Source organism: Pomacea canaliculata, linkage group LG14 (assembly GCF_003073045.1).
Source record: "Pomacea canaliculata isolate SZHN2017 linkage group LG14, ASM307304v1, whole genome shotgun sequence".
In the NCBI taxonomy this organism is placed as follows: Eukaryota; Metazoa; Mollusca; class Gastropoda; order Architaenioglossa; family Ampullariidae; genus Pomacea; species Pomacea canaliculata.
In genome coordinates this window covers 14754544-14778555 of record NC_037603.1, presented here as the reverse complement: position 1 = coordinate 14778555, position 24012 = coordinate 14754544, and the positions used below count along the sequence as shown (strand labels likewise).

General features: G+C 43.0%; 1 protein-coding gene across 4 annotated transcripts in view; it reads left to right on the top strand.

The window, feature by feature from the left end:
* Window positions 1–24012, top strand: part of LOC112555042 (tumor necrosis factor ligand superfamily member 10-like) — a 74966-nt gene that overhangs the window by 19205 nt on the left and 31749 nt on the right. The window lies entirely within an intron of this gene.

Sequence of the window (24012 nt, the reverse complement as noted above, 5' to 3'; positions counted from 1 at the left end):
GTGAAGGATAACACTAACCCAGCGTCGTTACTGATCCTCTCTCTCTATCTCAGTCTCCTCAACCACCCATCCTCAAACAATTTTTTATTTCATTGCCATGAAATGAAAGTGCCACTCAAAGCTAACAGCAGTCGGTTGGAAGTGTGCACTCACCTGTCTGTCCCACCCGTGTAGCTAATAGCCCACCTACCCCGTAGACTGATGTCTCATTATAACCTGCACCTGGGAAATAGTTGCTGCACTCTCTTCTTTCTTCATTCTTCTTCCCTCACTCTCCTTTCTCCACAGTCAACACTCCACAATCACAATCAAGTTTGTAGCAACTGTCTGATAAGCGGCTTCACTCTGTCTTGTCATGCATCCCACCACCACCACCACCACCATCACCACAACCTTTAACCTTTAACCTCGTTCAACTCCGAGTCAGTTTAGCGAAGGACGAAATAAAGAGAACAGCCAGAGAAGGTCGATCTCATTGTGACATGGACATTATTAACGGTTATTGTCATCAACACCTGTCGAGGTAGGGATGGGGTGGGTTGGGGGAGGTGACACGAGAACGGTAGGAAGGTAGATGCTTGCCAACACCTGTCGATGAAAAACTTTGTAACCTTTAATGACACCTGACGTTCAGTGCTCGGACTTCCAAAAAAAAATGAATAAAACTCGTTTACCTGGTGGAAGCCTGTCAGGTGTCTACAATCACCTTTTGTATATAACTGCTAAGTGGTTGGTAAAGACTTTAAGCACTTATTGTTATAAAAGCAATATTTATATTTTTATTTTTTATATGGGTTGGGCAAGTACATCCAGAATTGTCACGATAAAATTTACTCTTTTCTTCCATCAGTTGAAATTAATGTCTAGCAGCAATTCCTTTCTATACTTTATCTTACTTTTTTTTCAAATGCGGATTGTACCCCTCATTCCTCTTTAAATCACTGTCATCATTCAGTTTGAACGCAAGAATATTTACCACAACTGAAATCGAACCTTGTTCTTATATGTTGTTGCAATGTGTAGACCTAGCCCTAAGCAAAAGATGATGGAGTCATTTTAAAAAAAAATCCTATTCTGGAAAAATCACAGGAGAAGAAAAGAGAAAAAAAAATTCTCTTCGCTGACAGCTTCCAATAGCTGATCTGACAAAACATTGGGCGCGATGCGCGTGAGACAAACATTTGTACCGAACTTTAAACGTGTTCGCCTGTCATTATCCATACCCGTTTACCCTCCCGTTGCCATGGCGCTGCTTACGTGAACAAAGCAGGCTATTACGGATCAATCAGAAATCGCGGCCGCGCCTTTGCCAGCATCCCGCGGCATGGCGATGAAGGGTCCACAGAGAAATCCCAGCGAAACGATTGGCCCCCGCTGATGCGGGCCGATAACTCTCCTTCCCCTGGCGTGGTGTGTTGGTGTTGCGTATCTTGAATCCGCCAGGCAAGAAGATGGCTCCACAGAGACACGCAGATATGCGATCTTTTGTTTTGCCTTTGTCGACGATCTGTAGATTGCGTGGCCATGTTCTGTTGTTCCACGGTTTTCTGATCGGGGGGAAGATGTTATCCCCCCTGCCCCTACCTTCTCCCCTCCCGAGTCACATCCGCCATGTTTTGAGCCTCTCTCTCGCTCTTTGGACTGCGAAAGCAATACACCATACTTCTGTTTACATGTTGGAGGTCTGCCAGACATTTTTTCAAGTGTCAGAAGCTCTGGTGGTGAAAGACAAGTCGAAATGGTCCTTTGCTCAAAGATGTTTCGGAAACATTTGTTGAGTGTTGTAAAATATTTGTAGAAAGATGTTTAGGTTTACAGTTTGTAAAACTGTTCCCTGACATCTGTCGGCTCAATATAAGATAAGGTATTTAAGTAAATATATTTTAATATTGTTTTGATGGCATTTGCAGATAGTTTTTCACTCCTTCACTTGAAAAGAAAAACTAAACTCGAATCAGTGTCGTAGAAAATCTCTTAGACTTACTTACCTTTTGACAATGTACCCTCAATGACTAAAAAAACAAAACCATTATTTATTCAGAATTATCTGTGTATATTCTCTTCTGTTCATTCTGCATCAAAACCACTGATTAACCACCTTTCAGGTAAAAAAAAAAGACAAAACATAATCAATCTCGCTGCATTGCTTCTGAAGATGGACAACAAAACATAAATTTTACTGTAAAAATATCAGAGAAACTAGCTAAGCCTCGCAATAACCAAATAATTTGATGAATGACTCGGATAATATCTGAAAAATATTAGACAAGGTCTCTATTCAGCCAGCTACTTGCCAGAAGGTCAAAGGGCGCATTGAGTGCCGTCAGCGAGCAGGTTAATGAAGCTACACGCGTGCTACAGATGTCAGTCACTAATGAGATCGGAGGATCCTGTTTACCAAGCCCCCAGTGTTAGGGAGGTCTGTGTGGAGGCTGGGGGATGAGGCTGATTTATTTAGGTCTGAGACCTTGAAAGGTTCTTGACTGTGCGACGGCAAGGTGCGAGCATCCCCCGAACACCAGTCATCTGCACAGCCAGCGCGACATCACTCATCGTGCTGGAGTGGTGCTGCCAGCTGCTGCAGGCCTGCTGCATGCCTCCCTGACATTTACAGCACCCGGGGCTGCGGAGGATGTGTACAGTGGTTCAGAAGTCGATGCTTGGAAACGTCTACCCGGGCATGAGACTCATCGGCAGATACCCGGAACTCTTAAGTTATACTTTCATTGTTGAACTCACAAGTCACTCATTCCTACATTTCATCCCCTTGCTCCTGCAGTCCGTGAACCATTTTTATTCTCTTCTCCTTTCTTCCCCCATTTCTTTGCCAGCAGGATCGACCACACAGATGGAGACACTGGGATTTGTGCTGAAATGTTATTTATGGGAAATAATTTTATTCCCTCAAACCCTCGGCCGGTCCTGGGTAGGTTAGACATTTTAAAATTCTTTTTCTTCGGATTTTGTTTTTGGTTTCTTCTTATTATTATTATTTGTCTATTCTGACAACCAATTAACAAGCCTGTCTGTCCATTGGTCCATGTTCTGTAATGAACATGTCCATCATGGACGTCCTCCTGACATGTGAATGAGGTCATGTGACAAAGATTTTGCTTCGAGCTTTGGAGTGTTGGAGTCTCAGGACAGACCTTGCATGAACATGCACATCCCAGTGGAAGATGCTAGAAGGAACCAACGACTGGGTGTCGTCAGCAATCAACGGTAATTGAGGAACCGCTCGCTATGTTTGGACGCATGCGCAGTGCTGTTGGCGCTGAGCTGAACTCACTGGCTCTGTGCAGCAACGTGATGAGATCAGGAACGAAAACCGCTAAAAGATCAGGCGATTATCTCCACCTGTGCTACATCTAATATCAAGCAGCAAGCGCAGATGACGATGTGGCTTTTTTCAAACTATTTTTTTAATGGCCTCTTTCATCAGATTCTCTGAACCAGAGAGAAAGGAAATTAGGCAGGCAGTACCAGCATGATTTGCCAAGAGATGGTGCCAGATTAGCTCCCTTACTCCTGTACCTCCCCCCGAAAAAAAAATTAAATAAAAGCTTAAAAGTGTGCGATCCAGAATTAGCCAACAGATTTACGATCTACCTTTGTCTTGTGGGCTATTTTCTCGGAGCTTATTGCCGAGGCAAGTCTCGGAGTAAACCCTCGTTAGCTCAAGTCCCACAACTCTAAAGTCAAGAACCTTCTCGGCCTTCTTCATGATGGTTTTTACGACTTCATTTTAGGAGATTTTTTTTTTATCTATCAAATCTACCATATTGCTTTGTTCTGTCCTGTAACGAGAGTAAAGACTACCACAAAGAAGAAATTATCTTAATTAGTGAAGTAGTTTCGTCTTCAACTTTCTCCATTCTCGTTAAAACCCTTTCTTAACGGGAAAATTAAGGGCAAACCTTTGACCAAGTTTTTAGATAAATTTCATGTAAAAAAAATGACAACCTGATTTGTTCAGACAAGACATTTTTTAGGTTAAGAACAGGACTCAGAGCTTTGGTTCTGCTTAATTTTGTGTTCATCCTTTTTTATTTTTTTTTTTTTATTTCCTCTGTGCGCATTTTTACACCCATTAAAAAGTCTCAAAAAATGTGCGATTTGTGGTACATAAACTTCCCTCGTGACTCACACCCCGAGATTGATCATTCGCTGCTGTTCTAAAACCCTCAAGCTCGTTATGTCAGTTATTTACTGCCTCCCGATGGCCTGGAATTTCCGGGAAGCGAACCCCGAACCCCTTTAGTCTTATTTTGGGTCAGCCATAAACAAGTTTTTTCCCTACCTGCTTGGATGCCAACCGTATCGGGGGAGTTTTGACTTTGTAATATCTAGCGAGACAAACGACTGATGAGGCGAGGAGGTCGATAGTCAGGTCGTGTCACGTGATTAAGGCACGTTGCGGATTCCTGCTCGCGCATTCTGATGCGTGTGGCAAACTTCTTTCGTAATCGAACGCCAAGGTTTCAAAAGAGCACGGATGGGCCTGCCTGGTCCTCGGTGGAGGGAGATATCTGAGGGGCGGTGTTTCTGAAATCAGGGGTAAGCTCACGAGTCACGTGCTTCTACCACGTCCTCCTGACTTCCAGACCTTGGAGTGGGTTGCATGAAAGAGTTGTAGTTCCTTTTCCACACATTGAAAGAAAGACAAACTTTAAGATAATTCTGCTACTCCGGTCATGCAGGGGGAGTGGTGCAAGGTATCGACGTCACAAACACGACCACGTGACATTTGGAGACAGGCCCACGTGTTGTTTAAGTCTCTGTCGCACCTGCCTGTCTGATTGTCTGTCAAATATTTAATACATCAGCACTTCCGGTGCAGCTCGCATTCCTGCCCACCCTCTCTTGATCAATGCTCCATCATCATCGTGGCTCATAGAAACTCCTGGACATACTTCACTATCATCAGCACCACCACAGACTATTACGCCCACCAACTGCAGCCAGCGGCGGTGTCGTTGCAGAGCCTTGACGAGCAGCAGACGTCAGGTAGGCGTCTCGTGCTGACGATATCGAACGTCAGGGACGCCAGGTCTTCTTCTATCCGTTCAATTTCCTTAGTTCTTACATCCCGGCATTCTTTAACGAGTAGGGGTGGATGGGTAGGAACCTCGCTCAATACTTTGGATCCATTTATTGGATGATCTGAGGTTAGTCCTTATTAACTACTCTTCCGAAATAGGAGATGATATGAGAGCTTACTCAGGTGACCTGGTACGTCTCAGCCAATCAGAATCAAGAATAATTCATAAATTGCTTCCTTGTCGCTACATCTCCTTAGCATTAATATCGACATTCCATTTTTCTTCAAAGAGATTCAAAGGATTTTTGTTGTTCATTTCTTTCTTTTTTTTTTCTTTTTTCTTTTTTTTTTTTTTTTTTTTGATGCATTTTTGTTCATTATTTTATGCTTTTAGCCATCATCTTATGTTCTCATTGCATTTATTTGCTCTGTCTCTCTGTCTCTCTCTCTCTGTCTCTGTCTCTATCTCTCCTGTCTCTCTGTTATTCCTGTTGTAACGAAAGAGGCACGTAATCCAATCGAAAAGATCTTCTGAGTAGTAAAAGCCCGAACCTGACAGAGGACCGCAGCGGCGAATCAATTACAAGTCCATTGGTCGGGACGGCTTGATGACGTTTCTGTCACATCCAATCGTTACTGCGTCCCGCTGGCCAATTATCGCGACGCCCCCGAACTGTTTTCTAAGCTCCAACAAGCAGATCGGAAAAGGAAGTCAAGTCGACGACCGACCGTGGTCTGTATGTTTGACGACGAAAAAGTCGGTGGCGAGGGTTGCTGGTTCCTCTGGTTTCAGACCTGGGACAGGGACGTGGGAGTAGTGTTGTTTGCCTCCCCTACACCCCGCTCCCCTCCCCTACCCGACACACACACTCACTTAACGCTGGCTGTCAGCAGGAAGCCGCGCACAGCGCCATCTGACGATCTATACATTGTGCACGAGTTTTCTTGACGAGAATGTGTCCCGTGCGCTCGTTTCGTTGTTGCCCGCCATTTTAGTTACCGGCAATCGTTCTTAAGGTATTTGTCCCTTCGTGTTGAATAAGAGAAAATCCAAAGTTGATCGACACATAGAAAAACCTATGTATAAAGGGACTTAACTGGATTATTGTTTTTTTTTTTTAAATTGAGATATTTATTGAAAATATGAAGTTGTCTTTTTGTTGTCTAGAGTTATCTAGACGTATCTGTATTACCTTTGTTGCTCAAAATTTCTTGTTCTTCAAGCATTTCACACTTAAAAAATATAATTGTGAGTATCTTTAATTGCAGTTAATCAAATTAATTAGAGTGCGACAGATCGTGCACCGTGGTGTCGCGGTTGTCCATCATCTGTCTGTCTTATCGTCGTTGTCGCACACGTCGTTATCAGAATCGTTTTCATCCTGAGAATCAGTAAAGGTCATGTAAATCCCTTCATAAGCATGTCGCTATTTATAGCTGGCCTGGGTAACATCTGTCATCACAACTCATTCCTGCTCTTTCCGTGGGTCACGACCTTTGACACCTCGTGCTAATTGAGGGATCACGGTCAAAATCAGTGCTATCGTGAGTCTCCTGTCAAACAACCGCATCACCAGTTCGGATATTGCACTAATCTCTGCTATTGCAGCCACTTTTGCACCTGAAGATGACAAAAAAAGCCACAGGTACGAATGGTGCGTGTGTGCGTGCAAGTTGAAAAACAAAGAATTGATAGATTGATTGCAATATGTGTGTGTACCACGTGACAGGCACGCGCAAACCATGAATGACATGCGTAGGATCAGGCATAGATACACATACACCCACACCTGTTCACCCTTACCTGTTCATTTCACAACCTGACTATAACCGGGACCAGACAAAAAAAAATTTTAAAGCGGAGAAGTAAAAAAGGAAAGAGAGAGAAGGTATAAATAGAAAGACACAAGAGTATAAATAAATGTCTTGAGGGACAAATGAGACCTAACCGTGGTTATTTTGGAATCTTGTGTGAGTATCTTTCACACGACCATCGATCTTTCTGGCATCAATGGAATCAGTCTTTGTTTTTCTTTCCTTCTTGCTGTCGTCTTCATGCGTTCGTAGCCGATGTCTATATATGGTCATGGCTCGTGGGCTTGCTCTGTCCTCACAACCATTCTGCGTCGGCGGTGTAGGAGGAAGATAGATAACTCTGTCTACATCTGGGGGGTTATCTTTCCTGACTGCTGATGTCACGTGGGGTATTTTCATGTCGTGACGTCAGCAAAGGTTAAATGAATTCCAACACAGACACAAAGCCTGAAGTTCGTGATCTTTCACGATGGTCATTGATCAGCTCTCTCGACAATACCTACTTCTGGAATCACAGTTCCTGCAGTCTATTTTTAGACCACGAGAAGTCACGACCACGACGCCTGAGGTGTGACGCAGTTGTCAAGGAAACCGATGCAGAAGGAAGCTAAGATGTTCATGTCTTGGCAGACACACCCAACATCATCGATTATTAATTTAAAGAATAGAAACAAAAAAATTTATCTCGTGGCACGATGTGAGTATTAGGGATTTGTGTTTTGACACATTGATGGAGAGTTTCTTTTCTCATTTTTCTCGAAGAATTTTTTTGTTTTTAAGAGCTTGCGCGTGACTTTGCAGTGATGGATAGAGAGAAGATAATAATGGATAGAGGCAAGCGTGACTTATTTGAAGTGTTATTTCCAGATATAGTCTTTTAATGTGAAGAGTGAGAGTATTTATTGTTGTATCTATCATGATCCATCAAACTTTACTGACTTATGCTATGCAAGCAATGTACACACACACAGACGCATGAATGCATACATCCATGAATGCATTTACACCTCCTCTCTCTCTCCCTCTCACACACAGAAGCATCTCACTCACTCATCCATCCACTCACTCATCCACTCACTCATCCACTCACTCACTCATCCACTCACTCATCCACTCACTCATCCACTCACTCACTCATCCACTCACTCATCCACTCACTCACTCATCCACTCACTCACTCATCCACTCACTCATCCACTCACTCACTCAAGCCCACCTGTCTCCGCTCCGCTCTTTGTCGGCTTTCGTCAGAGTGGGATCTGTCAGCACCAGTAACCCACCCGTGTACCCGTTTCCACGTCTGCCAACGGCCAACCCTTGTTTCACCTCAGTTCCTGCAGATGCACACGCCCTGTTTACGCCTGGGCCCAGCAGGAGGGTTATAAACCGTTCTTTTTTTTAAACCCCAGTAATTTTTGTTTCAAAGGAAGGCGAGAGGCATCTGGAAATCTTTACATCGTGGAAACATGTTTTATCAATATTTTGACATCTCTGATCCTGCCGGAGTTTAGCAACATCTCACAGACATATCGGCCAACTCGGAGTTTGAACATTTCATTTTTCTGTACCTGGCTTCTGAAAGTGGAAATTCTTTAAAAGACTCCAACCTGCCTTCAGCTGACTACACCTGACATCAACGTATACTTACTGTGATAAACTTGAAAGAATTTTTTGTACACTTTGTTCAGCTTAAAAGAACAGCTTTTCCCTTTGATAAACTTGAAAGAAGTTTCTCGCTTTGATAAACTTGAAAGAAGTGAAACCGTTTAACTGAAGATAGTTTAATTCGCGTACAGGCCTCGCCAATGAATGTGTGAAAAAGGGAAGTAATAAAAAATAAATACAGAGTAAAATATTGTTAGGTTTCACCTAGCTACTGCAGTTATCAAAACAGTGAAAGATATGTAAGATTTCCTCGCAGTAGTAATATTCTGTCGACATGGTGATGATGATGGAAACATTGGGTGAAGGAATGAAATAAATGAATTTTGTAAAAAATAAAATAAAAATAAAATCTAAGGGTAGTAAGAAAATAATAAACAGATAGAAAAATCTCCTCAGTTTTGAAATTTCAAAAAAATGAAATAGTTTATGAAAATAAAATGAATGCTTGACAGTTTGAAAAGTGCAAACTTACAATGGGGGGATATTCAAAGGACTGAGATCATCTTGCCTTGCAAAATAAATACTAGTTGGCTTCAAGCAGAGCCACCCCCGGTCTATCCCATAATTTCAGTTCAGTGCCTTCTTCCCACATCCTCATCAGCTGTCTACCTTTCTCAATCCCTCTAAACACTGGCTTATATAAGTATGCCAACACCATTCCACTAAGTTCATTACGGACAGGCGAAACCTGGTGACCTCTGACCCTCCCTCAAAAAAACAAACAAAAACAAGGAAGGGCTGGTGGAATCAACAACAGCTTTTTCTTCTTTCTATTTAAGGCACAATGCCACGCACTCTTCGGCCTCTCCTGCTTCCAGATTAGTTCCATGCTCGTTGGTCTCCGCGCCTGGTGTCGGTAATGAGGACAAATTGCTGGTCCACTTGATGGAGGATGGACGAATTCTTTTTATTACAGAGTGCACAATTTGGTTTTGGGTTTTTTTTGTTAGTTTTTTGTTTGTTTGTTTGTTTGTTTGTTTGTTGTTTGTTTGTTTGTTTGTTTGTTTTTTTTTTTGTTTGTTTGTTTTTTTGTTGTTTTTTTTGGGTTGTTATAGAAAATGGAAGCTGTGTTCCTCTTGTCCTTATAAGGGTTGCCTTCAGAACACGAAGACGACATTCACATCTGTGATGAACATAATAACTAATTCTGCTCTGTGGAATCAAGGTCGGGTAGTTTCTGCTCTCGAACAGGAAGTTGTTGCTAATATTCCAGGCATTTATAACTCCCTTCTTTATAAGTATTTATAGTTTTATCATCAACCGGAGTAAACTGTTTATTGCCCGATGGTTGAAATTTGGAGAAGAATGGTCAGAGATACCCCACAGTCAAGTTGGGGGTGCGGATTGTCACATTGTACTCAGGGATATGGAGATAGATAGTCTTGTCTGCCTCAGCATCTCAACAGGATCCTATCGATTATATATCCTGTCTTGTCTTCCACTTTCACCGAGGTCTCAACATCTTTTGTTTAGCAGTTCTGGAGCCTCTCAAGGAACCACGCCCACTTGAAAGCCCTCCGACAGGTCCAAGGTGCCGTTGCACAAGCGTTGATGTTTCGTGTTGTACTTGCTGTGGATGTGGTCGTAGGGTCTGGTCTCTGTCTGAATTCTACAGCCGAGGTTGATGTAGACAGGAACCCTCGTCCAAGCCGATCCTAGAAACAGAGAAAGGGAGCGAGGAACGGGAGGAATACGCGGAGCAGCTGGTGACATGAGCTAGACCGATGCTGCTTCTCCTGGGAAAGAAAGTAGTAAGAAGAGTGGAGAGAGAGGAGGGGTAGGAGAGACATGGGAGAGCGTAGGAGAGAGAAAAAAAATAAAGATATTCTCTCGAGATGTCAACGTTGTTAACGGTCATATCCATCTGTCGACCAGTTAGATTGTCATTGATATTTATTTCTCCACTTCACCGCTTTGCAGGAAATAGAAGCCACGAAACCTCCTGGCATTAAAATGCCCCAATTTATTTGGCAGTAACTCTGACCTTTCCCCCCGCCTTGCTGGCGATATTCATCCACTACCGTATTATTCTTCCATCCCCTTGTTTTTCTCTCTCATGGAGAAAGCCTGCTTCCGTTTTCAACGGGTTGACATGCACTTAATTTTCTCTTTTTATTCTTAAATTTCTCCTTTTATTTTCATTTCATTAATCATGTTCTTGAAAAACAAAATAATTATTGTTAGCTTCATTTGGTTTTTTTTTTTCTCTTTCTCTCTATCACATACACGCCTCATCATTCTTGTGCAGAAACAAAGAAAAGAACTTTGAGAGATAGCTACCAACAATGCATATATTCCACAAGAAGTATACATCGGAGGGTGGGTAGGGTGAGTGAGGTGAGGTGAGGTTATTTCTATGCAAATGAGTTGGGAGGACCACAGGCAGGCAGGAGAATCATAAATCGTGGAGGATGCGTGCTTCGGTAGAAAGGCCATTGCTACCCTCCGCATGCAGAGCAACAACTTGGCTTTATCTTGAATTGTGGGTAATTTTCATGCAAATGTGCGTGATCAGGCCTGACAGGGCGTGTTCGTCAAGTCCAGACAGGGGGCGCTCGAACTCGGTGACGTCACCAACGCACGACTTCCGTCGCCGACAGAAAATAATGTTAGCGGCAGATGTTTTCCAAAATAAATATTTCGATCGGTGGTTTCTATATTTGTCGCCTGCAGCCGTTGACTCTATCCCCCGGTATGTAGAAATATTAATGTTCCTTGCTCTTCATTCCATCCTAAAGTGTTTTGATGACCTTTTCTGAGACACGTTGACGAGTCGATTATTCGAAAAACCTGACATTCCTTGTCTAAATTTAAACCTCAGCCATTGTTCATCATCTGCGTGCTTAGAAGCATCTGCTCGATGGTCTGACTAACTTCTGGAAGCCACATTTGTCTCCCTGGAACCTTTCCAGGGTTCACTTAGTGACGTCCCTCAAATTATTGTCTTCCCTTGTCATCTTAAGGCGGTGATTACCGGCAGGGTAATTTTAAGTCTGAAAAAGGAATTCCCTGCCAGAAAGTGTAATGGTGGCTTTTCCCAACATCCTCGGCGTGAAAGGTCAGAAAAATACCCGGAGTCAATGTGATTACCATCTGCTGACAGGTGTTAGGGAGGTAAAAGACTTTTGCTGGCTTAATTTATGTCTGTTGGTAGTTTCTCGACGCTGCACCGAAATAAAATTAATTACTATGCAAACACAAAAGCAGCAGTTGCTTCAAATGTTTAATGTTTCGAAAAAGGTCTTCTTTCTTCTCCGTCCGTGTGATTTTGTGGGTGAGCAAGAAGAAAGAGTAAAGCACGCGCTCCTATTGTACGAAATTATTCGTCTTTGATATGTTTGTGCCCGTGACACGTGCAATATGCAGGAGCGTGTGGACAGGGCAACAACTCCAGGATCACAACCCGCGGAGTATGTGTACGAACCCGCGGTTGGGCAAACATTCCACCCTAATGAAGTGATCGTTGGCCGACCGTTAAACGCTTCAACTTCTCCCCGCCGATCGAAGACTCGAAAGCCAACGCTTTGGCTCTTCATAGTTCTCTCCCCTGCCCACTCACCCCACACTATGCGCAACGGATCGATTTTGTGACTTCTCTCCCTTGAGACCTAGCATCGCCCTCGGCGTGTTGGTGTCTCAACGCCCAAGACTCGAGCTCTGACGTGCAGATTAACGCTCAGACTAAACCCCAAACAAACAGATGGGGAACTTGTGATTGATGACTGCGTGCTGGATGTGTTTGGCTCAGGCAGCTTGCCCTCGCCAAGCCATTCTAAACTCTGAAGAGAAAAATAAAACAAAGCAGTGCTCAGACGGCTTCTCTTACTAAATTTGTTGCCGCATTGATCCCCGGTAATTCATCTTTACAATCAAAATAGAGTTTTTAAACTTTTCAAACGCATCATGTCGTGCCAAACGGTAGTATGCTGTTTGAGAAATGTATTTAATGTGTCAAATTTTTTAATTTTAAATTTATTTTATTTATTGAGGTATGGGATTTAAATAATCCTTTACAGCTCAGTGTTTTAAACAGATTTCACCATGATGGGTCGTCTTTCATTAAATAGGAATTTCATGTTATGGGATTTCATATTTTAATTTCCAGGGAGGAAAATGTCGCTTAAATTGTTTACGTTATTAGTTATTGATGCTGTAGTTCTAACTTTGAATATAACAATCAGCTTATTAAATTTACATAGATATAATATTCAGTTACTCTTTTTCTCTTTCATATACACACATATCACATCGCAAGCGGAATCCATCTACCTCCCACACATACATGCACGCAACATGATCCATTCAACTACCCAGACCTTTTCTTATTCACCAATTTACCCACTTTATCACCGATTTTATTTTATTTTATTTTATTTTATTTTATTTTATTTTATTTTTTTTTATTTTATTTTATTTTATTTTATTTTATTTTATTTTATTTTATTTTATTTTATTTTATTTTATTTTTTTTTATTTTATTTTATTTTATTTCGGAATTGTCTAATCCCACAGTGATACTATATACTTGTGTTTCTTCTCGGTCGTTCTTCAAAACAAACAGCGTTTAAAGCTCTGTCTCCATATATCTATATCTCCCCTTTCTGTCCTCTCCCACATTTTTGTGCCAGAAACATAACCTAGTTCCACAATGTAAGTAATTGTTGTATTGCTGTCCGTCATACCCAGCCACCGACCCTCTCCTCTCCTTGAAACCTATTTAATCCTTAATTGTAGTTCATGAAACTCAACTCTAAAGCCAGTCAGGCCATCAATACAGCTACAAATGTCTGACCCGGAAGCCCTTGCAGACAAATTAGTTCATAATTACTCAGACCATTTCTCTTTTGATCCCCGCTACACGGATTTCGATTTCTTTTGGTCGACATTTGCCTTCCAGCGGTCCTCTACGCTCGGCTGTGTTCCATCGAGAATACATTTAGTCCCTCTGACAGCACTTTACATCATTCCCAAGAGGAATAGTTCACTTCAGAGGCCGTAGTTATCAAGTGAGGGTAAGTCTTTGCCCCTGGGCAACATGGGGACCTCCAGGATAAGTATCTTGTTTCCGAAGTTATCAACTGTTTCCAGACCCCGCAGGTGATGTTTTACCCATGGAACCGTCCTTATAAAGCGGTGGTAAAGGTGAACCGAGGTAAAGTAACATGAAATGGTGCAGTCAGGGTCTGGACATTGCTTGATAACATTGGAAAACAAGAATCCTGCCTTTACAAACAAAAATAACCGAGTGGCTTTTAGCACATTTAATATCGAAACTAATTAATCGAAGGTTGGTTGACGATGACGACGAGGGTTTGACATTAATTAATGACAGTATTCCGTGACGGGAACCCTCGTGTTTACTGTCACGTGGCTTCTTCACGACCTTCTGTAGAGGTTGTGAGTGTTTGTCGACAGCTGGTGTGGTCCAGTTGGTCAAAGTCCAGCGGAGACCCGACAGTGATCTCTAAGCACTTGATTGATGGTCGGGTTCAGTTGATTAGAAATGGAACAATCCTTATTTGAACCAACGATAAAGAAAAGAAAAATAAAAGAACAGCAAAAGAATGGAAGAGCAGAATAACCGAACAGCAGAAGAACAAACCTTCCCAGCCAAGACTATTGAGGTCGGTCGATGGCCTCACCTCTTCCTCCCAGTGGTAGCTGACTCCTAACTGCGCGCGGTAATACGATTCCCAACCCTTTTTTCAAGATTTATTTCTCTCTGAATGCTGGTGTTTCCTAAGAAAAACGGTTCTTACTTAACGAAAACCGACGAATTTAGAATCCTCCGTAGTCCCTAACCTGTTTGTTATTCCATCTAGCGACCTTCCCTCCAAATCGCAATACCGAAATATTTGGGTGGGGAAATGTTACTCTTGTCTCTGTATGAAGTCAAAGTACCACCGTACCTTCTGACACAAATACACTACCTACTAAAATGTACCACTCACAAGAAAGTTCAACTCCCAAACTTGTTTTGAAACTTCCTCTAACAAACTATACAACCAAAAGAAAGAGAATAGTGTTCACGCGAGTGTCGATCACACAATGGCAAGAGAGAAAACGTCCAGACAGGTCGTCAACAGACCCTCGTGTCTTCGCGCCCGAGAAAAAAAAAAAAAAAGAATAATTCTCGCGGGCTCTCGGACTGAGAGCTTGTCCAGCCTCGCTCTGAACCGTGTGTCAGCCTCGTTTTGAAACCTTTTGGAAACCTCCCAGCGATCGATCAGCTGCTCGTGCCGTTACGTCAAAAGAGAGACGAACCCCATGCCGGCAAATGTCAGAGCCTCGAGAGTTGGTTGTCTTCTCTCGATCTTCAAGCTTCGACTCGATCGAAGACTTCTGTTCGCTGACGGGATTCTAATAAAACGCTCCATTCCTCGGCCCCTTTGCTTGCATGCTTTGGTGCGGAACTGCCAACAGCAGTCGCCGATGACGTCATGAGCATGGCGGGTGATGAGATGAAACCGAGGCGAGGAAGCAGCTGTAACGAGGCAACGATTTTTCCAGACATGGCGGTTTTGTTGTCTTTGGCATCCATCCTTTCTCGTTTTCTTGCCCGAAGCATGGCAGCGAAGCAAACTGGGTGGACGTGAAATGCGGGTGGCTGGCATTGTGTGGCATCCCCGCCTGGCATCCTGTGATCGGTGTCCGAAGTGGGCCCTGCAGCTACATCTCCTTTTCCTCCCGTCCCCTCTCCTCCCACTATACTTTACATCCATCTTTTCTTTTGATCCACACTCAGTGTCGCCCTATTAATTTAATCATTATCATATTATCTACTCATCTGTTCATCTCAACATGAGAAAAGGATGAAAATTTCCGGTAAAATTAGTGCAAGGAGAGGTCATGACTAACCTATCATTAAACCCCAACTTTTATTTCTTTCGTTTATATATGAACATGGAGGAAGAAACAAAGTTACAAACGACAGCTCTCCTGTATATCCCCCAAATTATATTTGCCTGGGAGGATGCAGTTAGTTAAACGAAGCCAATCAACAATTACCAAGAATACGGTCAGGGTCAGGTCCAACAAAATGTCGGCAGTGACCTTTTCGACTCGGATAGGGTCACGTGACGTCGGGGTCATGTCAATGATCGAGTCTCAACCATCGCGATGAAGATAAATGAGAAATAATTACCTCAGTTCCACAAAACTTCGTTTAAAATAAAAAAAAAGAAAGAAATTAGCTGAAGGCATCGGACATTCTCATAAAGGTCGTAGGTAAACTGTTTGGTGGAATGCTGGCGGTTGAATAATAAGTATTTACCGGGTTCCCAGAAATAAATAAGTCCATGCATCTGATAGTACGATTGCACTAAAGGCAAGCACGCAGGCACGCGCACATACACACGTGCATGCATGCTTACATGCTTCCCCCGCAGACATGGCGTCTGGTGTCGCTGCAGGGATCTGCTTACCCAAGGACTTGTTGATAACGAGAAACAGGTGAGGCGGCTCACCTATCATCAGGACTTACATGGAACGGGGCAGACAGCTGGCGCATCGGCGAGACCAGACGAGACTTGCAGAGTTCTGGGACAGAAAAACCCAGCAACACCACAAAAAAACCCACGGGTCAAAGGTTACGCTCACTGCAGTGGCTCTACTGCGATAAAACCGACGATGCGAAATGATGAAGCTGGTAGACGATGAAAATACGATCACGAAGATGCACGGTTGGAATTCGAACATCAATTATGTATCCTCTATTAATCAAGTAAATTTGGGTTTTAAAATGAGAGCGGTCAAAATTACAAACCCCAGTTGCTTCAATTTTCTGCCTCTCCCGAAAAATCCCTGCTTTGTGTGACGGAAGTGGTTCAGCGGAGCCAATCGACGTTTAGCAGGAAGCAGGTCAGTGGTCAGGTCACTCAAAATGTCGGCAATGACTTGTTCGACTTTTTAAAGAGGAGAGCTCGCGTGCTTGTGGCATCTGTCGGTATTCACCGGATATGTTTTTACGAAGTAGCGCTGCCAAGGTTCGCATTAAAGATAATTAAAATGTTGTTTTCGAGTGGTTTCTACATGTTCTTAAACTTCTGCCCTCGACATAAGAAAGTTAAGGCTGATGGGGTTTTTTTTCTGGAGGTAGAAGGGCAAGGCCGAAAGAGTGAAGAAAATACCAGAATGTCTTGTCTGTTTGAAAATGTTATGTCGGGAGATGAAGAAAAAGATGATATGATTTGTGTCACAACTTTCTTACATGGTAGGTTCCTTCATCAGACCTGATACAACCACCACCACCATCACTTGAACTTACTTGCTCTCCTATCTTCCTCCAGTCTCCCACCCCACCCCGCCGACCTCTTCTATTATCATCACAGTGAACACTCCATTCTTATTTCTCTTGGGGCTGTACTCATGATGAAGAGGTAGTGGAGTCGTAGTAAAGCAGTGGTGTGTTACCTCACGGTTATCAACTATGAACCAAAAGCATTTGCGAGATTCTATAAATAAAATCAGGCGCTGACCTTTGAGGTCAGCTGATAATCAAAAAGTCCTCACCCAACGTGAGGTCAAAGATTAAAGTTCAAGAGGCTTGATAAGCATGCGGGTACTCAACGGAGATACAGAAAACCCGGATGTAATATCAGGGTGTGATATTTGCTGCGGTCGGGGATTTTATACAGGTTTTTGAATTTCCTCCCATCACATAATCCTGTCCTCTTGTGAGGAATCACCTCTGGGTGAAAACAATTTTCTACAACATAAATCAAACAGACATACTACATAAACATACATCAACATAAAAATTAACTTAGCATAAACAATATTAAGATAACAATACTGTCTTGGTGATTACTGAGCAGCCAGAAACAGGAAGGTCGGTAACTTCGGACGACACATGGTCGCTGAAACAACAGGTTTCGATCCGCGGACAATCGAAGCCATGTGGTGAGAGCACGTGACCAAGCCAGTCTGACTGTTTTCATGAATGTTAAAATGGTGGATACCGTGTTCGCTCACATTTTGGATCCTGCCAGTCGCCACGAATTTTGGTGGTGGCAAAAGCAGGCGACTACATTTTCTCCAACGAGCCCCGACCCCGATGTCGTTACAAGGGGAGGTAATGTTGGCGAGAGGGAAGGCCTCTGCCCTGACGGGCGCCGGAGTCTGGCAGTAGACTAATGGGCTGATGAATAAGAGATGCGGATGACAAATGTCTGCTGTATGCCTGAAGCAAGATTGTCTCAGTTATCGTCCCTTTGACGTCTTCAGGCGTTTCCTGTCTAAGGTAGTTATCGCCCTGCATGCTCTCTTTTAGTGATATTGTCAGCCATAATTCGGTCTTGCTGGTTGTTAATTTTTATGATTATTTGTGATCAGTTTCTATTTTTCTGTGTCTGATGTTGACCTATTTCTACAAGTGCAAGCCACTTACACCAAAACACGAACATACGGGTACAAAGAGGGTATCCAGCCGACAGGACACAGAAAAAATCATTGATGACAACTTTTTCTAGTGTAAACAGGTCCCATGCGACAATCAGCGGCACAACGGATATCAAAAGATGGCGATTGCGAGCACACAAACCAGCTAACATTGCATAGAGCGGGGACCAGATTTCTCTCACCTCTGATTGGATGCTTTTAGCCACGTGATATGAGCAAACGCGTGAAACCCTAGACTCTAGAGGCTCCGGACAAATCTCTCCAGATAAACAGATGGGGAAATACGCCTATTTTTTTCGAGGTGGGGAGATGGGAGTAGATCACTCTGAATCGGTGGGTGTGCTAACGGAGGAGGGGCTAGTAGAGCAGAATATTGAAAACAAGCGTTTGTAGGTTTGGGTGGGGTGGACATCCACTATTTCTGGGAGATGATAGAAGTTTTTAAAAAAATATTGAGGAGGATTTGTCAGAAGATTAAAAAAAATCAGGTTGAAAATTTAAGCCAGGACAACTGTATTTCAAGAAATTAAATATGTAATATCTGATATCAACAAATTGTCCAATCAGAAACCGAGAAATGCTATTATAGATTCTGTCCTTGGGGAAAATTCCAAGTTAATTCAACGGAAATGTATAAATGTGAATCAAACTCCATTGAATTCCTCCCGACACTTAGCTGCTTTGATATTATAGCCGCCACCTTACTCCAGTAAACCTTCTGTAATGCGCCAGTTGATGGCTTCTGCCAGAAATTATGCTTTTTAATAGGCTCTGAGTAGATGACATTTGAAACCTTAACAAAATGGTGGACAGTTCTAACGGGCTTAACAAAGTCCACAATCCTGTCTCACACATTGGATGCAGTAATCAAGTTTTTAATGTGAGAATTAGATGAAGCAGGTCGTGGCAGAGAGATGGACGGTTGCCTTATCCTCGGGAAGGTAAATCGATGTCCTCGGCTTACGAAGACAGAATTTAAATAAACAGCAGGCTAGAGCTCCGAAAGGCTTTTGTCTTATTTAATTGCGTAATTCGACGGCTGCATAATATAAATCGATCTTTGCTGAAAAAGTTGTCAGATGTCACTTCAATTAAAAAAACAGTCTCTAACAATCTTTTATTTTGAAGATTCTGTAAAGCTTTGCACAAATTTGCAAAAAATCTCTGAGATAAAACTATTGACAGGGATGGACAGAAACTGCATGCTGTGGATGACAGACTTTTTATCTGCCTTTAACAAGGAAGATGCTACAATCTGACAAGCAGGTTCTTATTTTCACAAAGAAACAAATAGCTAGATGTGATGTGTAGTTATCTGGGTTTGAATGTCATTTGAATGTTTTTATTTTTTCATTTTCCATAATTTTTTTTTCATCTGATGATCACGAGAGCGTGGATGGGTGGTTTCTATAGAAGAAAGATGCGATTACATTTTTAAATGACATCATTATCATTTCAAAATCGAAGATAAACAACTGTCATGGACACATATTTCTGAATAAGTGGGTGGCGGTGTGTACGCGTGTGTGTGTGTGTGTGTAATTTTTTTTTTTTTTTTTTTTGCTTTAGTGTGTGAATGTGTGTCCGTGTATGTGTGTGTTGGAGACTCAGGCAAAGAAAACTTTTATTATTCCTAAACTTTTAACTTCAGCAGACTTGCAGGCAGATTGATTGAAACACGCTCAAGCACACATACAAACACACGTGTCTATATTACCCGATTCATTATTACCGTTGTCAGACTAGGGTACATCAAGAACAGTAAGTCAGATAATGAAAGAGAGTTGAAAAGAAATATCTTGGTTCCCCAGTTAGGTGCTGGAATTTGGTGAACACCTGTTAGACCACCAAGAACAAGAGCTACAACTGTGCTACGTGTTTTTAACGTGGTTAATACGCATGTTGCCGTCGTGTGCAGAAGTTGGTCACGTTCCTTGCTTACTGCCAATTCTCCGTGAACAAAGAAACCTTGTCAGTAAAAAACATCGGCGGCCATATTTTGCATATGGCGACAGCCTGTTGCCTTCATTATTACCGCGGTATTCTCTCCCCTCCTTCCTACCCCAGCGCCCTCTACCGGCGAACACTCGCAGTCGTCGCTGGACCCATGCTGTTTGCTTGCGCAAAGCTCTCTGAAGAGAAAAAAAATATGAACCTGCGAGCAATTTTTTTGTGGACCCAGCCAGATGGGAAGAAATGATTTGCCATTGTTTGGGTAGTTGGCATCGATTCCTTCCTTCATGCAGAGGGAGACAACGTGTAAATGTCATGTAGAGAGAAAGAGTTCTCAACATGTCATGAGACGGCACTGCCAGACAAGGGTAGACAACTTTCGAACTATCATCCATGTGACACGACATTAAAACTAAATATTTTTTCAGGTGAGGAAGGGATGATAGAAAAAATATCTTCATGGTTGTAGATTGTGTGGCTAGGTACCGCTAAATCGAAGATTGTAAGGATGCGCAATTTTGTGTCGTTGGCCAAGAAAAAAATGTACAAATACTGTTGTAACTCTCTTCTTTGAAAGATATAAAGCTGCTTTTAAGTTCTTGAAGTTTGAATAACAAGTCTGGTTGCAAGTTTGAACCCTGATTTGAAATCGGCGTGAAAGTCTTGTAAACCTCCAGGCGTTATGTCCGTTGTTTGAATTCCCAACGATTTCTGAAATGATGTTTTGCTACTTTCCCTTCATCCCCCACTTCAAAAAAACAGACGGTGGTTGCCTCCCCTGATCGTTGAGAGTCAGAAGGCTAGGACTAAAATTACGACCTTCCTGTCTGCTGTTTCATTGCCTTTAATGTTTCAATCGATTGAAAAGCCAGCGTCCACACGAGCGATCGCGCCTGCAATTCTTGGAGTCTGGCAGCCATCTTCCCAACCCGTGGTCTTTAACCCCGTATGGACAACCTACGCTGGTTTGGAGACTAGCTGTCAAGGGGTTAACCTTGCTTAGGACTCAGTCTTGAGGCACGAAGGGTTGTGTGTGTGTGCGTGCGTGTGTGAGTGTGTGAGTGTGTTTCACAATGAAGAGCGGAGGAAATCAATAGGATGCTGAAAGCTAAAGCGCCAAGATTCTTGCACTGTCACAGTGTCACTGCTGACCTTTCCTTCAGATCCTCTCTTTCTTTCTCTCCATCCAAGACCAGGCTCCCTCCCGACATCACTTCTGTGCGTGCGCCGTAAAGTAGCATGAAGCTCGCGATTTACTATTGAAATCGGATTGAGTTTTACATCCTGTGTGTTTGTTTGCGTGTCCACGTGCAGGTGAGACATAAAGAAAAAGAAATAAAGAAATAATTCCACACTGAGACTACGTTTGTCTTTCAGACGGTGCTAAGCTTATTAAACAAGCAACATCAACATTTTCTTCGATTTTCTTGAGTCTCAGAACCGCGACATTTTTGTGGAGAGGAAGAATTGGGGTGGATGGGTTGTTGGGTGGGTAGGGGCTGACATTTGCGCAGTAGTGAGGACAACTTTCTTGGTTGTTTACGGTATACTGTTTGTACTTACCATGATGTCAGCTTTCTTTACTCCCAACTCACACCAATTATCATCTTGACAATTTAAGACGCACGCGCCGTGACGGTGCCGAGTTCTGAGAGCTTTCCAAGTAGTGTTTATCCCGGGTATCTCATATTTGCACGTACTGCTAGATCAAAGCGCAAGTACCTGTCCGAGAAACATTTTCACCTTTGATTTTCGTGAGGTTGTTTTTCCTTTCTCAACCGCTAAGTCGACATTGTGTGTAAGCCGGCAGAGGGCGCTGCGTTTGCTTGTTTACTCTGTGTTTGTTGACGAGAACACCTTTGTTTGGCTGGACCATCAAGGTTGTTTTGATGGTCAATACCTTGGCGGGTATCCCAGCACAACATGACAACCCCAACCCTCATCTCTCTTGCCTTTATGTCAGTCAGATCACGTGACCTTATTGTATTGTCGTGAATATGTTTACTCCAATTAAAATTGATTTTGATTCCACTTTGGCGTGACTTCCACATCTCCCCTCTCCTCCATCCCTCCACAGACTGCACACCCGCCATCATACTGTTACCTCTGAGATTTATCAACTATGTCCCTGATTAATGTTTACCTGGGTGTGGCTTGGGTTGTGTCTACCTTGCATTATCCTGCTGTTGTCTTACATTTCAACAATTTTTCTTACCGAGCAGCGGGATGTGTCGCTGTGTCTGAGCACTGGAAGTGTAAAAGGGTGTGTGGAAATTTCACACAAATACCACAATTGTTTTTACCTTCTCTACATCAACATCTTTCTGTTTCCTTGTCCACTTTGACCATCTTACTCTCCTCGCTACTGAAATATTTCTGTTTCTGAAGTTCTAAAGCCAAACAAACGATGTTTCTAGCGAGAAAGTGAATTCTTCCTTGTAACTTTTTCTTTTCCACTGTCGTTATCTATGATGCCAATTCCTGGTCGCAATTTTTCTATGACAACGGAAGAACCCGAAACATGGAGGTTGCCATGCTAACTCCGAACTAAACTGTCAAATTATTGGCCTCGAGGGACAGGCTGCAACTAACTCTTGTTTCTGGCGGGGGAAAGGTGGGAATTGGGGATAGGAGGGGAACTTGCGACTATTTTTAGCAAAGCCTTGGGGAATATCACAAAGGATACCCGTTGTACATTCCCCCTGATGACATCAGACCCAGAGAGGTCAAGAAACCGTCTTCTGTTGAGGTTAACACGACTACCGGAAATCGAAATAAAAATTTTGAATCTGAAGGTTGTATGGCTGTCTCTCTCTCTCTTCTTCCCCTCTCACACTCTCGCGAACATGTTTGCTTAATCTTCTAGCCTCCCTTGCATCAATATATTTTTAAGGAACATATCCTCTGACCACCATGATGTGTGACATGCAAACACACACCCTACACCAAGGTCTCATTTATCCTCCACCAGTCGTCACCAGCCTAGTGTCTGGCTATAAGGCTAGCCCCAGTCGCACGACGTTCGTGTGGACAAGTCGTTAGCCTTCAGAGCTGGCTGTCAGCGCGTGATTACGGACCTCGGCCGTGTTAATCTCGGCCTGCATGACACGGGCACGAGTCTCCAGCCGCTGACGGCCATTATTGCCACTTCCGCCCGGCGCGTGCAGGCCAGTGATGTCCCCTTGCATGAGGTCTCTAGTTTGCCGAGAGTTCACGTTTTATGTAACTCTAACAGGGCAGTTACACGAAAGCAGAATTTTTCTTTTGAAAGAGAAACAGTTCGGAGGTGATGCTGGGCTGGGAGAGGAGAGGAGGACATGCTTGGAGAGGAGGACATGCTTCCTTTCTCACCTTCTACGGACATGCGCGTTAGTGCACATCTGTATATTTGCGCGGCTGGGTGCATCTTCGCACCTACTTAAATAGTTTGGCGCAATATTGCCAGAAAACTGCCCAAACCGGCATTTTGAGCGTCTGGTGAGCACATAAAAGACTTCAAGAAACGTTTGGCAGTCATTTAAGATGTGCTGAGTGATGCGGTTGAAGCCGTTAATGTCGGTTTAATGCCGTGAGCGAGCTTTGCCACTGGAATGGCGACTGCTAGTTAAAATAGACGAGAGGTTGTGGTTAGGGGGGTAAGGAGAGGCAATAGAAAAAGAAAGATGGGAATGCTGTTTCCTGGTAAAGTGATGTGTTATTATAAAACAGGGGTACGGTGGATATTTTAGAGAGGAATTCCTGCAGGGATTTTGCTTTTGCACGAATCAACCTTTTTGCTGTTATTTCTTGGATCAGTCTTCCAGCGGAAAATGGACAATAAATTGTCTGGCGAAGCTGCGGTGTTTTCAAAATTGTAGACATCTGTGACCGAACCTTCCAGACCACGGACGAGTTAAAAGACGTGAGGGAAAATAAATCTTTGGCTCTGAATTTCTTAGGATGGATGTAGGGGGTAATACATCTGTTTTAATTTACTTTCTACTTCTCCTTGCTGAATAGAATTAGGGGAATCTAGTTAATTGTCTAGCTTTTCTTATAACACGCTTCGGTGATCAAACATCCGATTCGTGGAATATATTGTTAGGTATGAAGCATAGACATTACTGAGTAGACATTGTCTGGAATTAAGACTGTTTTAC